This window comes from Tachypleus tridentatus, unplaced genomic scaffold, assembly GCF_004210375.1.
Source record: "Tachypleus tridentatus isolate NWPU-2018 unplaced genomic scaffold, ASM421037v1 Hic_cluster_1, whole genome shotgun sequence".
In the NCBI taxonomy this organism is placed as follows: domain Eukaryota; kingdom Metazoa; phylum Arthropoda; class Merostomata; order Xiphosura; family Limulidae; genus Tachypleus; species Tachypleus tridentatus.
The window spans coordinates 13,638,135-13,644,481 of record NW_027467777.1 but is presented as its reverse complement, the minus strand read 5'-3'; positions in this window follow the sequence as shown (position 1 = coordinate 13,644,481).

Genomic DNA, 6,347 nt, shown 5'->3' with positions numbered 1-6,347 from the left:
AACATACGCCCTTAGAGAATTGTATACAAAATTTCCCATTATAATTGTATAATTGTATTACGACTTTAAAAGGTCGTAAACCTTTAATATATATCTCTGTGGAATAACTTTTCCGTCATAATCACCAGGGGTTTCGAAACACGTAAACGTACACGGTTTTTTTTTTATTGGTTGTATTTTTTGTTTTGTTTTGAATTTCGCGCAAAGCTGCACGAGGACTATCTGCGCTAGCCGTCCCTAATTTAGCAGTGTAAGACTAGAAATAAGGCAGCTAGTTATCACCACCCCCCGCCAACTCTTGGGCTACTCTTTTACCAACGAATAGTGGGATTGACCGTCACAATAGAACGCCCCACGACTGAAAGGGCGAGCATGTTTGGTGCGACGGGGATGCGAACCCGCGACCCTCAGATTACGAGTCAAACGCCTTAACCCACCTGGTTATGCCGGGCCTTATTGGTTGTGATAGACGTATAATTGCTGAATTTTAAACATTAAATGTGGTTTTTAATAATAACAGAACCTGTTTTAATGTTGTTAATTTTTTTGTCATACACGCCAGACGCATGAGCTAAAAAGTGAGAATTTGTGATGTTTTTTTTTTGTTACATTTTTTTTAAAATGTCTTTGATTCCAGTAATTTATCCTTGTGAAATTCTCTGGACGAAACGCGTTTTAAAGTTAGGTAGATAAATAAAGTTTGCATTTTTAGAACATTAACGCCACCAATTAGAAAGTTCTAGAACGATGAAAACGATTACTTTTCCTATTCCACTACATTTGTGTATAGCCATATATACGTATATAGGATAAATTTTGTTTATACAGAATATTAAAAAAAAACTTATTTATTGTTAATCACAAACTCACACGCAATAGGCTATCTGTTCTATGTCCATTACGGATATTCCAAACCGCTGCGCCACTGGTGGGCTTTTATGACAAGCACTAACGAACCGAACACAGTTATCACTTACAGTTAAAAGAATGATTTTAGTACGTTAAAAAGAGGTACGTTTGAGGATAATTGTATTTTAGGGTTTGCTGGATCCTCAGCAATTCATAGACCAACAGTTATTCTCGGATCAAGATAGCTGGACAATGATAATATATTAAACTAAAGTTTGTAAACCATTTAACAAGGGGAAGAAAATATTTAATACTGCGCATGCGTGAACAATATTTATAATTCGATCTGTTTTACGCAAAACTGCCGATAATAGCGTTAAACTTGTATTTCCAGCAAAATGTGCTTTAATGAGTCTTACGTATAGAAATTCTCAATATGCACCTGAATATAACGGTAATAGAACACGTGCGATGAATCAGAAATATCAGAATGCAAACGTGGATTTTCGCTCGTTTCCCTTGTTTCTGAATTTCGCGCAGAGCTACACGAGGGCTATCTTCGTTAGACGTACCTAATTTAGTTTGTTTCTGAATTTCGCACAAAGCTACACGAGGGCTATCTGCACCAGCCGTCCCTAATTTAGCAGTGTAAGACCACAGGAAAGGCACCTAGTTATCACCATACACCACCTACTCTTGTGCTACTCATTTACCAACGAAAAGTGGGATTAACTGTCACATCATAACGCATCCACGGCTGAAAGAGCGAGCATGTTTGGTTTGACAAGGACTCGCACCCGCGACCCATCTAGTCATTAAAACAATAATTTAAATATACATCAAAGAATTCTGAATTTACAAAATTTAAAACTTGGGATCGCGGGATCAAAACCCTTTACCGAGCAGGTTTCCCTTTCAGCCTTCAGTCGTTATAAAGTGTCGGTCAATCCACTATTCTTTGGTAAATGGTTACTCAACAGCAGGAAATAGAGGTTACGGTTAACCAACTGCCTCCTCTCTAGGCTGTTACTTCAAAATTTAGGATACATAGCTCAAATAGCCCTCGAGAAGCTTCGCATTAAATACAAAAAATAAATGTATATATTATATTGTTGTTGATGAAACTAAATTGAATGGACTGTAACTGTTTGTTGTAAAAACACAAGTTCAGGGAAAGACGTTTCGAAAATCTTCCGCCATCCATTTAACTGAGCTTCACGATGTTTGTGTGTGTGTGTGTGTGTTTTCTTGTAGCAAAGCCTGGCCTGGCCTGGCATGGCCAAGCGTGTTAAGGCGTGCGACTCGTAATCTGAGGGTCGCGGGTTCGCATCCCCGTCGCGCCAAACATGCTCACCCTTTCAGCCGTGGGGGCGTTATAAGTGACGGTCAATCCCACTATTCGTTGGTAAAACAGTAGCCCAAGAGTTGTCAGAGAGTGGTGATGACTAGCTGCCTTCCCTCTAGTTTTACACTGCTAAATTAGGGACGGCTAGCACAGATAGCCCTCGAGTAGCTTTGTGCGAAATTCAAAACAAACAAACAAACAAACAAACTTATATCAAAGCCACACCAGGCTATCTGCTTAATCCACCGAGGAGAATCGAACTCCTGCTTTCAGAGTTGTAAATCCGAAAACTTATATTTCATAACGAATGCTCCACCTGAACAATCTATCAAATAATGTTGTTATCATTAATTCCTATTTAATTATAACAAATCTGTAGTGATAATTTCAAAGAATGTTTGTCGGTGATACTCTGGCCTAAAATACGTAAGAATTACTGGAATTATTACAATTAATCTGTAGACAGTATAAAATGGCACAAACATAGTGACTAAGTGCCAATACCTAAATTAGAACATGACATATCTGAGAAGGTGAATAGTGTCGTTTTTCGGATTTTGCATTTTTATTTGTTACTGAGACAAAGGCTAGCTATGTGTCCCTCCAACCGTTCACATGAAAGAAGTGACTGCCACTCTTACAACGCACCAACTGGAAGGAAAATTTTGTGGTATTTTACATATTCGAATCCGATTCGTCACTCTCGATAAACAGAGCTCTACCATAGGGCCAAGTCAGTGCAGTCCATGTTTATCTTTCTTCAAAGTTTGGCCCGGCATGACCAGGTGGTTAAGGCACTCGACTCTTAATCCGAGGGTCGCAAGTTCGAATCCCCGTCACATCAAACATGCTCGTCCTTTCAGCCGTGGGTACGTTATAATGTGACGATCAATCCCACTATTTGTTGGTAAAAGAGTAGACCATGAGTTGGCGGTTAGTAGTGATGACTAGCTGCCTTCCCTCTAGTCTTATGCTGCTAAATTAGGGACGGCTAGCGCAGATAGCCTTCGTGTACCTTTGCTCGAAATACAAAAAAAAACACAACCAAACCTTCAAAGTTCATTGGGTAATTAACGTCCTAACTTCTAATATTATTTGATGAGTGTAGATGTAAAATATTAGCTTCGTTAAAAAATTGGTTATACACAAACGTATTAATATTGCATATAAACAAACAGGAAATATTTTTAAAATGTTTGTTTAGATCCGACACTAATATGTCTTTTATTTATTTTTTATAAATATAGTGGATAAAGCATAAAAGAACGCTATCATATTCTTGTCACAGTAAAATATATACATTCGAATACCAGACTGTTATTACAATGATATTTTGTTTTTCAATCTTCAGTGTGAATCGTTACAAACCAAACACTTATCGCCAGCTCGTATTGAACTCACTTTACAATGCGTCTAAGTATACTTGCTTACTTTTATTCAGAGGTGTCGCTAGCTGCTTGAAAGGTTCTGATCGAGGTGCGGAAATTTTCGATGTTTCAGTGTGATATTGATCATGGTTTTCTATTCTGATTTTTAAGACACCAACGAGGAACGTGGGGCACGAGCCCCATGTGCCAGTGCCTAGCGATGTCTCAGTTTCCCTTACTTCACTAAGCACGAATCTGGAGGAGATTCCCGTTGGGAAGAAATTGTCTAGTCAACAACATTTGTGGAGAGTGAAAAATCAAACTATTTTTAATTTTAACAAATAGCAGCTTAATCCTCAAACGAAAAAGCCTTCGTAATTGCGTGCGAAGCTTTCCTGATTTCTGTAAAATCAGTATGAAAGTACTGTGGCTGGTAGTTTCTTGCAATTTCAAATTTTTACAGAGGAATGTTAAAAATTCAAAGATACATCTGAGGAGCGGCTCAGTAGAGAAACAATGAAATGAATACTTACAGTTTTCTGTGTGAGTTTCATGGAAAGTTTCCTCCTAGCGACAAACGTACGACTTATTCTTCACTACAATGTAGCTGCCACATTCTGTAATGTGAAGCTAAAGGTAGTCTGGTAGAACTCAATCCACATTCCTCTCGGCTTTGTGGCAGCCAATAGGAAACGGTGTTACAAAACGCATTTCTAACAAATAAGCGTCTCGCTATCTTTCGCAACGATCCAGCACGTGAGTGCTGTGGTAAAACGGTACAGGTGTGTGTATATGTAGTCAACCTTGATGAAGTGTACTTTTACAGAACGAAGCAACATCATGTGAATAATACACAGTTTTTATATCCTGTGTATATAAGAACTGATCAATACAAATACCAATGAAATACGTAACGTATTCCTGGTCTGATTCACACTAGTCTCACGTTAAACAGTGAAGACTTCGCTATAACTAACCAAAAACTGCATTCAGTTCTAAATATATCTATAAAGCTACCCCGTTCAGGCGTTCACTGAAATTAATTAGCGGAGGCGAAAAACAAAACAAAACACTACATCGGTAAAATTAAAAATGAAATATAAGGGGTTTGTTTGTTTTAAAGCAGAGCCAATCAGCTGTGTCCATCACGGATGGTCGAACCTCTCATTTTTAGCTTTATAAGTCAAAAAACTTACAGTTGTCCCACAGGAGACAAATATAAAAATCACGAGACATACAATGTTCCGAATGTTTAAGTTGTTGGTTGGTTGGTAATTGGAATTTCGCAAAAAGCTACTGAGGGCTATCTGTGCTAGCCGTTCCTAATTTAGCAGTGTAAGACTAGAGGGAAGGCAGCTAGTCATCACCACCCACCGCCAACTCTTGGGCTACTCTTTTACCAACAAATAGTACGATTTACCGTCACATTATAACACCTCCATGGTAGAAAGGGCAAGCATGTTCAGTGGAACGGGATTCAAGCCTTAGACCCTCAGATTACGAGTCAAGTGCTCTCACCACAAGACCATGCTGGATACTCGCTGCAGAGAACATTTCCTATTACAACATCATTTCTCGCAATGTTTTCAAAAGTTACTCCAATGTACCAAAAATCAGTCAGTAAATATACAAGTTATTCCAAATAATATATACACATATAAATAGTTTTTTAAAACCAAATATCGTGGATCAAAGAGTTTGGGGCCCCGGCATGGCCAAGTGGTCAGGGCTCTCGACTCGTAATCTGAGGGTCACGAATTCGAATCCCCGTCGCACCAAACACGCTCGCCCTTTCAGCCGTGGGTACGTTATAATGCGACAGTCAATCTCACTATTCGTTGGTAAAAGAGTAGCCCAAGAGTTGGTGGTGATGACTAGGTGCCTTCCCTCTAGTCTTACACTGCTAAATTAGGGACGGCTAGCGCAGAGAACTCTCCTGTATCTTTGCGAGAAATTCCAAAACAAACAAACAATCATAGAGTTTCAACAATTGGCCGATCTATTTTGCTTGCTTCTTTGTATTCGAAACAAAGTCACATCTGGCTATCCACCTCGGGGAATCGAACTCCGAACTTTAACTTTGTAACTCCGTAAACTTACCGTTATCCCACCAAGGATCTCGAGGCTCTAATACCTTCCTTCACTAAAACGTAAAATACAGGGAAAATTCGTTTCACACGTCGCCATAAAATGTATTTTTGAGAAATAAATTTTTGTTCATACCTGAGCTCTGTCTACCGAGAAGAATCAAACCCTCGAAACTTAGTGTTTTAAGTCCACAAATGTACTACTAGCTTGCACTAAGTGGCGAATAACAAGTCGTTGTTGTTTGTTATTAACTACAAAACTACATAAAGGACTATCTGTGCTCCACCCACCACGAGTATCGAAACTCGGTTTCTAGTTATGTAAGTCCGTAGACACACCACTGGGGGGGCGGATAAGAAGCTAAATATACGATATTTTTTATGATATATTTGTCAAAGTAAGTTTTTCGTGTGGTGTGGTAAGTGTTGTTGTTGTTTTTTTGGGGGGACATTACATGTAACAATATTTTTAAAGCAGTACTGTTTGTTATACAACAATGGTCTCAGGGGACATTACATGTAACAATATTTTTTTAAAGCAGTACTGTTTGTTATACAACAATGGTCTCAGGGGGGACATTACATGTAACAATATTTTTTTAAAGCAGTACTGTTTGTTACACAACAATGGTCTCATCTACAATTAGTTTCCTGAAAACCAAGAGCACTCACCGTGCTTGCCAACTGTAAACACCATAC